Here is an 11,989-nt window from a genome sequence, read left to right on the forward strand (position 1 = left end):
TCTCACATAGACAGGGTTGGGTCGCCGCCTTGTAGCCCGTCTTCACATCCACCACCCTCAATACATAGAGGAGAGATGTCACCTTCCCGTATACCGGAGACGCGCCCTCCACGTGCGGCATCTCCCCACCAACATGTCCAAAGAGGACCATAATGACTGGCGCCTGGCGCGGGCGACAGGCTTTCACCGCCAATATGGGAGCAAACTAAGGGTCTTCTACGTGGCCCGGACGCCAGGGGATGGTAAACAGACGCGGTCGTCTACGAGGGCAAAACAGTAGACGGCCTTACTTTCGAGCCACAGTCAGCAATTCACGCCGAATAGGTTGTCATCACCCTGGCAGCCTCCGACTCCTCCTCCAAAAACATAATCATCGACTCGCGAGGGGCTTCTCGAAATGTCGAGCAAGGGTGGACAACTCTCATGGCTTATCGCATCTGCCAAAATTTTAGCCGAGGCTCGGATCCTGCGCACCAATCTCTCGATTTGGCTCCAGGTCCCCAAGCCCTCCGCGGAAACGAAGCAGCCGAAGCCGCCACCCGCGCACTCCCTCTCGGGCATTTCCTACGGGACCCGACACAGACCAGAACTCTGATTTCAATCCAGTTTACACTTTTAAGGAATATATTAGATTATTACAAATCCACGTACCAAACTCTTCCAAACCCGTGCAAAGGGCTGGGCAAAGCGAACGAGTGGGTACTCCTGCGCCTGCTCACTAACTTGATGATGGGCCCGGCAACTCTAAAGCATTTCAATCCTCAATTTTACGGGCGGTGCTTGCACTGTGGGCAGGTGTCTGCCACCTAGCACATGATATGGGCCTGCCAGCAGAACCAATCCCTACCCCCTATCCCAAACCCCACCCTAGAGGACTGGGAGGCGACCCTGTCTGGCTTCTGCAACGTCGAGGCCCAAAGGGCCTTACCGCAGCACGCCCGGGCTGCGGCAACCGCCAATGGGGTTCCTGACTAGGTATCCCACCCAGTGGTTGTAACGGCGTGACCCTTCAGGTGACGATCCGCAACCCCTCTCTCTATGATTAATAAATTTTTCACCACTACCACCACCACCACCCACCCGACGCGGTTTCGATGTACAAAGAGAACTGAGATGGCACAAGGTATTTTCCTTCTCAATGTGGGGTCAAAGACCCATTTCCCAAGAATTTCATTCTCAAGTAGCCGATCACGACACCACGGGAAAGCTTGTACCCTTTCTATCACCAGTCAGTGAAGATCGAACCTCGCACCTCCTGCAGACGAGAGGTACGCTCAGACCACTAGGCCAACGCCGAGGAAGTGAGACTGTTACTGCGTCTTTCCTTTCCTTGAAATCAATTTTCGGAGAACACTCTACGGCTGCGTTTTTATGGAGGAAAAACGCTAAGGCACCCGTGTGCTGTGCGATGTCAGTGCATGTTAAAGGTCCCCAGATTGTCGAAATTATTCCGGAGCCCTCCACTATGTCACCTCTTCTTCCTTTCTTCTTTCACTCCCTCCTTTATTCCTTCCCTTACAGCGCGGTTCAGGTGTCCAACGATATATGAGACAGGTACTGCGCTATTTCCTTTCCCCCAAAACCAAATATTAATAATTATTAGAACACTTCTTTTCACTGACCGCCGGTTGGATCCCGAAGGCGGCGGCTGTGTTTCGATGGGGACGAAACGAAAATGTGCTCGTGCACCTTGCGATGTGAGTCCATTTAAAGACCTCCATATGGTCAAAATTACTCCGGAGTCCTCCACTACGGCACCTCTTTCTTCCTATCTTCTTTCACTCCCTTCTTTATTCCTTCACAAGCGGCGCGGCTCCGATGTCTGTCAAGGTGTGAAATATCTACTGCGCTTTTTCCTTTCCTCAAAAACCAATTTTTATTTCCACAAGATTTAGTTGGTTTGGTTTATAGGGGTTTAATGTCCCAAAGCAACTAAGGCTATGAGAGACGCCATAGTAAAGGCTCCGGAAATTTCGACCACCTAAGGTTCTTTAAAGTGCACTGACATCGCACAGTACACGGGCCTCTAGAATTTCGCCTCCATCTAAATTCGCCCGCCGCGGCCGGGATCGTACCCGCGTCTTTCGGGCCGGAAGCCGAGCGCCATAACCACTCAGCCACCGCGCCGGGTCCCACAAGATTTACCCTACTGCGTGTTTTGATCTACAAATCCTTGGGGTCCTCAAGGATTACCTGATACCTGATTTAATATCTGCTGCTGGTCCTTGAACCGAAGTTATTAAACTTATTTTTAGAATATTGCGGAGTTGCTAGACGCAATCTGGAACGGGTCGCCCCTTTAATGTACTGCCTCTAGAATCCGCTCACCGCGTAAGAGCCTATTAGCGCGCAGCACCTTTTCTTCCTATCTTTCCTTTCCTAATTTTTTTAACACTCTTAATTTAAGTACGCTGCGGCGAGTTTGGCTCGGCTTGAGGCTGTAGGAAGACCCGTGCACTTTCCTTTCTTCCTGAAAGGAGCAGTACAGTACTGTAACGGGTACGTTGCATTAGCAGTTCTAAGGTTTCAGCACTTTTGTCGTCTGCGCCATTAAAGCGGATGGTTATAAAATTCTGGTTATAAAATTCTGCTAGAAAATAAATTACATCATTGAGCACCGCATTTCGATAACTTCTTTACTATGCGCTTCCAACATTGGTAGCTTTAACCCTTTGGACATAACGCCGCAAATTCGGAAAACTTCAGGCCTTGTTATGCGAAACCTTGTCATCGTGCTCCCTCATATTTTCCCAAACATAAATTCAACCTTGAGGTGGACCCGCCGCAGTGGCTCAGTGGTTAGGGCGCTCGACTACTGATCCGGAGTTCCCGGGTTCGAACCCGACTGCGGCGGCTGCGTTTTCATGGAGGAAAAAACGCTAAGGCGCCCGTGTGCTGTGCGATGTCAGTGCACGTTAAAGATCCCCAGGTGGTCGAAATTATTCCGGAGCCTTCCACTACGGCACCTCTTCTTCCTTTCTTCTTTCACTTCCTCCTTTATTCTTTCCCTTACGGCGCGGTTCAGGTGTCCAACGATATATGAGACAGATACTGCGCCATTTCCTTTCCTCAAAAACCAATTATTATTATTATTGAGGTGGACCTCCGTTAATATGTTTTTATTGCGAAGCGGGTAGTTGATGTTATTGCTGGCGTTCTGCACACTCTTTAGGGGCACAAGTTATCGTTTGTGAGTAGCTGTGTTCTGAGCTGTTAAAGAATGGAGGCGTACCGTGGTTAGATGTGATCACTTCGGCAGTGAAGCTGCGCAAGTCAGTTCAGTCTACCTGTTTGTTTAATGGTATTTGCGATCAAAACACTATTTTCTCTCAATATATTATTACTTCCGTGCGCACATTATCTGCATGTTTTTGTACATAAGCTTTCTACATAGTTCCCGGTATATTGACCTTATCAGAAAATCATTCTCGTCTGTATTTCGCAGTCAATATTTGTCCTCTTTTCAAAGCACAACCCTTGGAAGTGTTATTACAATAAGAGAGTATTGCTCAGTGGCATCGGCCCAAACGCAGGTACTTGACTGCAACGAAAATCTTGCACATAAACATCGTAAAGAAAAATTGTTTGTCGTCTGGCCTTCGAGCGCTGAGCCACCGTTTCACCGGCGCAGTCACGCTATAAACTCAGCTAACCGGTACTGCTAGCATGAGGTAGACCGAGAGCAAAGTGATTAATCATTCAATGTGATAACAGCGATCGTAAAATTCTTAAAGCGAAATCTATACTGGCCGCGAATTTCCTATTTCGCCTTGGCGGTAATCGACAAGGGCGCATGACGTAACAACACTTGCCCCGCCGCGGATATTTTTCTCGCTCTCTCGCTCCATAGTCACTAGTGCGCATGCACCACTAGTAGCACTGAGCCACAGGTGTTCCGCCACTGTGCGGTGTTCAGCCATTGCGCAGCGCTGCGCCTTTTCTCAAAATCCAACTTTCAATTTTTAATTTTCCGTTTCTTCTATCGACTACTGATCCGGAGTTCCCGGGTTCGAACCCGACCGCGGCGGCTGCATTTTTATGGAGGAAAAACGCTAAGGCACCCGTGTGCTGTGCGATGTCAGTGCACGTTAAAGATCCCCAGGTGGTCGAATTTATTCCGGAGCCCTCAACTACGGCACCTCTTCTTCCTTTCTTCTTTCACTCCCTCCTTTATCCCTTCCCTTAAGGCGCGGTTCAGGTGTCCAACGATATATGAGACAGATACTGCGCCAATTCCTTTCCCCATAAACCAATTATTATTATTATTATTATTATTATTATTATTATTAATATTATTATTATTATTATTCTATCCTTCCCTCTTTTGTCTCTTCCTTGACAGCGCGGTTCGGGTGTCCACTGAGATATGTGAGACGGTTACTGTGCCATTTCCTTTCCTCAAAAGCCAAACAAAACTAGTTAGTCGACGGCGTTTTAACAGTTCATTGGCATTGACAACTTTGCAAAAGCCGTTCATTTTCTTGACAGGAGACGCGCACAACCGGCTACGTGCGTCTGTGGAAACCTCAATCTCGCTTTCATGAACGTGGCGTTAGTGTCCAACTGCAAAAGTCTGCTTTGATTGCGTTCCGCACACTGGATAGGCAGCGCACCCTTCCTGCCACCTTGAGAGGTGGCATGCAGTTAATGTTTGACCGCGAGAGATTGGTCACCAAATGAACGCTGCGGCTATCTATTGCTGAAGGGCCGCATGTTAGCCACAAAGCTGTCAACGCTAACGCATTCAGGCCACATCTCTGTTTCACCTCCTGCCATATGTATCAAAGCACGATTGAGGCATCCGCATATCCAGGGAGCCAGTTACTTCTGTTCCATTCCTCAAAACCATCGCCGTCTAGACCATTGTCAACGCCAATGAACATTGTTACCGGCGACATCTTTCGCTTTGTAACATCGAGAAAAGTAGTATTTGCTTCCGACAGGTGGCACTCAACCCTTTGTCTCCTATTACTGGGGCACCTGTGTACTGTAGGGACGCAGCTTTGCGTTTTTCTTTGCCCAAAGGCGTAATTCTTCTTACATTTGACTAGGTTCCGACAAATAAACGGCTAGACGGAGACGTGCCGGCAGATTCACACCCCTGCGTCCTTCATTTTCACTGCAAAATTTTAACGAAGACAGCGCAACAAAGGCAAGCATTGAAGAGAAGAGGACACGAAACAAAGAGAGCTGTTTGTGTCGTGTCGTCTTTTTTTATTTGGTTGGATTGTCTGCGCTGTATTCGTTGCCAGTATGAATCAGCAACTAGCCCAGCACCATGTTTTATTTGACGATAAAGTTTGTGTAAAAGCAAGCTTGATACGACATTTTGGACTGCCCGGGAAATGCCTTCAAAATAGCACTATGCAGTTGGATTCTGATTTTGTTGGCTCTTCTGTAAAGAACGGAGAAAAGTGACAGTAGGAAGAGGGCCAGACATGCAATAAATTAGTAACTTACAAAGAGGGCTGCAGCCCCTCATAAGGCATCAGGTCAGCCCCGCTTAATGGCAAACCGGAACCGATGACCGCTAATCACTAAATCGGGATTGTCACTACCTGGTTCCCCGCCGCGGTGGCTCAGTGGTTAGGGCTCTCGACTACTGATCCGGAGTTCCCGGGCTTGAACCCGACCGCGGCGGCTGCGTTTGTACGCAGGAAAAACGCTAAGGCGTCCTTGTGCTGTGCGATGTCAGTGCACGTTAAAGATCCCCAGGTGGTCGAATTTATTCCGGAGCCCTCAACTACGGCACGTCTTATTCCTTTATTCTTTTACTCCATCCTTAATACCTTGCCCTACGGCGCGGTTCAGATGTCCAACGATATATGAGACAGATACTGCGTCATTTCCTTTGCCGAAAAAAACACTTATTATTATTGCTGAGTCCCGTGTTATATCGGAATAAAAGGCAACGAGAGAGCAGATTTGTGAGCAGCTCAATCTGGTGGCAAGAAATTATAAAAAGTAAATATGTATAAAAGTAAATATGTATATAAAAAATAAATAAATATGGCCTCGACTGTCTTTCAAACCCGCGGCGCGAGAAACAGATAAGCTTCACAGGACACTGCGCGAGGGCCCCATGCTGTCGCCGCAGCTGAATACCCGTTGTGTTAAACTGCAACACATCTTGCGCGGTGCCTTGCTCATTGTCTTATTCATCAAATTCATCTGCGGAACGAACATATTAGGCCCCGTCGCGGTGGCTCAGTGGTTAGGGCGCTCGACTACTGATGCGGAGTTCGCGGGTTCGAACCCGACCACGGCGGCCTTAGCGTTTTTATGGAGGAAAAACGCTAAGGCGCCCGTGTGCTGTGCGATGTCAGTGCATGTTAAAAATCCCCAGGTGGTCGAAGTTATTCCGGAGCCCTCCACTACGGCACCTCTTCTTCCTTTCTTCTCTCACTTCCTCCTTTATTCCTTCCCTTACGGCGCGGTTCAGGTGTCCAACGATATATGAGACAGATACTGCGCCAATTCCTTTCCCCCAAATACCAATTATTATCATTATTGTCTTTTAAGGAATGCTATTTGTACAAAGTAAATTAAGCAAAAAATGCCAGACAGCTTGGAACTATGCAGTAAACAAGAGACTGCGCTGAGTAAAGTTAGTTCTAGGTAAATGGAAGTTATGTTTGCACCGGGAGCATTTCATTGAAGTTATTTTATGTCGTCTCGGTATGGGCCAAATGCGCATCACACACAAATTTTCATTGACAGGTGAAAACAAGCCAATTTGTGAAAAATGTGAAGATGACGTAACAGTTAATTATCTTTCATACTCATGCACAAAACTTGAAAACTTAGGAAGAAATATTTAACTCAGTTTTGTAATGAACGCATCCCTTTACAACCAATGTTTCTTTTGAGTGAAGAGGCAATTGTTGACACGACATTTTTAACCATTGATTCGCTTCATTTCTTATACACCTTAGCCACCTTCTCATTTCTGAGAAGGCTGCGGTTTTCTTTTACTGGTTGGGAGGCTCAACTACCTTACCCAGCCAAGGATGCCTGCTGACTACCCAACCTTCTTTGAAGGACTTAATATTAGCCATTCATAAAATTTCTTTCTTTCTTTATCATTAGGTAATACAAAACTTTTTACGCCCTCTGCGCCACCGATAAGTAATATTTCTAAAAGTCTGAAAAACAATTTTCCTTTTTTTGAGTACTATAAAACACAACACTACTTTACGCTGCATTAAGGTGGGGTAGTTGGTCCGGAAGCTTTATGAAATACATAACGCGATCTAAGGTGCACAACATAAAAAGCAATAACGAAAGATGATACTCGGCACAAAGTAATAAGTTCTACTCAGTGGCACCATGGGTAATAGTTTATATAAAAAAAGAGAGAACACAAACAAGCATGCTCTTTAAAGTGCATGCTTGATTAGGCTTTCTTCAGGTTTATTTTGGCAGCAGCTGCATAGTTACACAAAATTTCAATGAACTAAAATTTTGTGCCCTTCACCTGATCTGGTGAAATTTACCTTCTATCCCTGCGATTAACACGGGACTAGGATGAAACGGGTGCAAGTATACCAGTATTTTTCGCCAAGTGCAGCCTCCAAGGGACCTGCGACCTCCGCCGTCGCAAAACGACGCAGGCAAAAGCGGCAAACACACTGCGTACGATGGTGGGCCACCGTAGTAAGTTCCTTCGCTTATCACAGTTGCGGTAAGTGCCTTCGCCGAATGCCACTTGATTATGGCCATGTAAGGCCGGACTGTTTCGTTCGAAAGAGAGCGGGGATGGCGCAGAGGCGCAGCGGCAGAGATCAATGACTGGAATCAGCAGAATGTCTCACACGAACGCTTCCGACATCTGCTGTACATGAACAACGGCCAGAAACCAGGCGCCACTCGCACTGGATCCAGTCTCTTTAGGCTGGCTCCTTCGCGTGGTTTGAAACGCGCGCGCGCAGAAACGTAAACAAAAACGCGCTCGGACAATATAGCGTCGAGATCGTTTCCGGCTTCAAAAAATGTCACGTGACGGCATCTTCCTTTTGTTTCCTTACTCCATGGGTCTGGGACTGGGCCCTGCCTTTGAATACGTCATCAGATGACGTTCGCCTTGCAACTTCCGGTTGTCGCTTCTAGCACCCCAGCAGAGCGTCCGCGGCGTGGCGGCATCTCTCCGGTCTCTCTCCGCTTCCTGGATTGCGGCGCGCATCGGGTTTCTTTTCTTGTCGTCTGTTGTAGTTAGCAGTAATAAACGCGGACATCGAGGCACGACTGCTCGCTGTTACAGCCGTGATGGCCATCGAGCCCCATGCGTGCCCACGAAGAACCGTGTTAGTGGCTCCGGAACTCCCGTCAGAAGGAAGCGGCAGAGGAAAACTGAAACCATATGCGTGAAGGCGATGCCCTGGCTCGAGCTTGGCCGAGAGGGTTGCGCGGCGGCACGAGCAGACGATTTTCACGGCTACCGGAAGTGTGCCCGTGACGTCGTGGCTGCCGTGGCTCCAGCGAATGACAGCGTGTGGTGACCTGGCGACGTCATGAGTAGTGTGAAGTCTTTCTTCCACGATTTTATTTCCAAAATCGGTCACTACGAGCACACCAATCGGCCCGCGAATTTTAAAAACCACGTTTTTTTTAAATTTATAATGAATTGCCGGCTCATTTCCGAAGACTTATACTTAGCGTGAATGCTCACTAGCATCATTTCTAAACATAGAAAACATTTAGAAGCGACTTTGAATTTTTGCATTGTCCCTTTAAAGATCTCCACATAGTCAGTATTACTGCGCAGCCCTCCAATATAATCTTCCTTTCTGGTGGTGGTGGTAGTGGTTTTATTAAAAATAATAGTAAAAAAGAAGGAAAAGATTTTTGCTAGCCCCGGCATCTGCCATCGATACTGAAGCACCTGAGCTGTGGCAGCGGAAATAAAGGACAGCAGGCAGAATGGAGAAATGAAATGAAAGAGGTGAGGGGACAGGAATAGAGGACAGGGGGAGAAGTAATATGTACAAACTATTTACACAATAAGTAATGTGTCCAGGTTGTGCGCGTGATTAGTTCATTTTAGAGGAATTAAATCACACACGCAAACAGCACTGTGTAGGTTACAACTGGAGTGGGGCGTCCAGTTATTAATCGTTCAAGGTAGAACTTGCGGAGCGTTCGGTCACTGCGTGTAACTACCTGACGAACAACAGACGGGACGTCAAGCCCGTGTGTTCGAGGAATGCACAGAGGCTCACCAAAGTTCGCTCACGAGTGCGCGCACTGCCCTGCGGCCACAAAAGCGTCTTGATGGAGTCTGGTAGTATGCCCTGCGCCCTATAGGCCGCGAGCATATCGCGACGAGCATCGGCGAACGCGGAACAGCGAAGGAGCAAATGTTCTAGTGTTTCCACTGCACCGCATCCGTCACACACATCACTCGTCGCGATTCCGTGACGCACCCGTCGTTCCCCGGGCCACACGCAGCCAATGCGCGCGCGGAGGATCATTGCACGTTGCGACCGTGTAAGTGCGCGACAGCCGGTGACACTGTCGATGCGCTCACCTCCCGCGATGCGTGGGTCGGGGTGCTGCTTTCGGAGATGGTCGTGAATGGCCGCACGCGCGTCCTCCAGCGCAAGGGGCAGATCGCTGGCAGGTAGTTGGTGTGCAGCGGTCGCGAGGTCGTCAGCTTCTTCGTTGCCGGCGATGCCGCAGTGACCGGGCACCCACTGTGCACGCACGGCACAACCTCTCTGCGCGAGGCGCTCGATGCGCGCACGAATTTACCGCACTAGTGGGGTACCGCGGCCGTTAGATTGCAGGCGGCTGAGGGCGGCGCGGGAATCGCACAGCAGAGCACTCCTGGGCGGCGGAGGTCCGAGGGTGAGCAGCAGGTCCAGCCCGACCCGGATCCCCAACAACTCCGCCGTGGTGGAGGAGCCCAGGAAGGTTGCGTGTTGCTGGCTGTGCAGTCGCAGGGCGGGGATGGTGGCCGCCGCAGCAAGGGAGCAGCTGTCGCGGGCCACTGAGCCGTCGGTGTACACGAGGAGATGGCCCTGGAGCTCCTCGTGTATGACGGCTCTGGCCAGCTGCTGCACAGCGCAGAGGGGTGTGCTCCGCTTTCCCGCGATGCCGACGATCCCTCGCTGTACCTCCGAGGCAGCAGGCCAGGGCGCGCAGGAGCCGTAGGGGGGTGGGCCTTGGGTCAATTGCTCATACTCGAGCAGCACCGCACCCATTCGTGAGCGCGGGTGCGAGCGCATACGCTGCAGCAGCGAGCCACCGTCCGGTGCGCGGTGAAGCCGGTCGATGTGATTCAGTGCCCTGCGCGCTGCTTGGAGCTCAAGGGGCCACGCTCCTGCCTCGGCCAACGTTGCGGCGCACTGCGAGTTTTTGGGCAGGCCTAGGCACACGCGCAGGGACTTGCGGTGCTGAAGCTCGAGCTTCTTCCAGCACGGCTTGCGCACCGTGACGAGCGGCAGCGCATAGAGCACCGCCCCCAAAGCTGCGGCATTGTATAGACGCAGCGCGGCTTGCTGGGAGATGCCCTGGCCTCGAGCGGTGAGCTTGTGCACGGCGGCGGTGATCCTCTTCATCTGCAGACAGGCCTTGGTCGCCGCGGGGCGGAAGGAAAGGCGCCAGTCGATATCCAGGCCAAGGTGCCGCACCGATTTACGCCAAGGAATCGGAGTCCCGTCCAGTGACAGTGGCGCAAGGTGCGCGCGCGAGCGCGAAACGCAGGCCATGGCCACCGATTTGTCCGCGCTCAGCGACAGACCAAGGCCGCGCAAGCTGGCATCGATTGCGGTCAGGGCTCGCTGAAGGCACCCCCGCACGCGGAACGCCTCGCCCGGTGGTCCCCGGCACCACAGAGCTATGTCGTCTGCATATATTGACATGTACACATGGTGTCGCCCGCTCGTGGGGAGGGAGGCCAGCACCACCGACATGGCCACATTAAACAGAAATGGTGATAGGACAGAGCCCTGCGGCACGCCCATGTCGACCGGGCGAGGCTTGGAGAGCTTACCCCCTACTCGTACGCGCATGGTGCGCCCGCTCAGGAAGCCATGAACGTATCGCAAAAGGCGCCCGCTCACACCGGCCCCCTCAAGCACCGCGAGAATTGGTGCGCGGTGAACGTTGTCAAAAGCGCCGGAGACGTCCAGCAGCAGCAGCAGCGCAACCTGGCCTGCTGCCCTTGCATGCTCCAGCGCTGTAACAACGTCCGATATAGAATCAGCCGTGCACCGCATCCCACGGAAACCCGTCTGCCGCTCGTCAAACAAATCAGCCTCCGCAGCCCGCTCGTTCAGACGCTGCAACGCCATATGCTCCATGAGCTTACCTGCCGCCGATGTTAATGCCACTGGCCGGTATCCGCTCAGCTCCGTAAGTGGGCGCCCTGCCTTACGGATGGGACAAACGACCGCGGTTCGCCAATCCTCCGGTAGCTCTCCGCGTTCCCACACCAGGTTGATCTGCTGCAGGAGGATCTGTCGTTGCTGCGCATCCAGGTTTCGCAGGATTTGGTATGTCACACCGTCCGGTCCGGGCGCCGAGCGGCGGCGGCAGCGCTGCAGCGCATTTTTCAATTCCGCCGCGGTGAACCGCGCATCACATGGACCTTCCGATGCGACGGGCGAGGGACTGGCGTCGCTTCTGGGGCTCTCAGGAGCAGCTATGTTAGCGGTGTTTGCGGGGCTGGGCGGCGCGAACCGATCGGCAAACCGCTCTGCCAATTCTACAAAGCTGAAGCCGCTGGAGATTGCGAGGGCGGCCAGCGGTTGACGGTTTGCCTGTGGTTCGGTGATGAGCCGCAGGGTGTCAAACAGCCTCCGCGAGCTGACATCTACCTCCAGCCTTTGGCATAGTGAAGCCCACTGCCGGCGGTATAGCTTGTTGGCGTGGCGGCGCGCTGCTGCGTCCAAGCGGTTGTAGACAGTTCAGCCGGCGGCTCTGTCAATCCGTCGCGCCCGTCGCTCTGCGCGAGAAGAGAGATCGCGCACATTGAGCAGCTTCATAT

The sequence above is a fragment of the Amblyomma americanum genome, chromosome 5 (genome assembly GCF_052857255.1).
Source record: "Amblyomma americanum isolate KBUSLIRL-KWMA chromosome 5, ASM5285725v1, whole genome shotgun sequence".
Taxonomy (NCBI): Eukaryota; Metazoa; Arthropoda; class Arachnida; order Ixodida; family Ixodidae; genus Amblyomma; species Amblyomma americanum.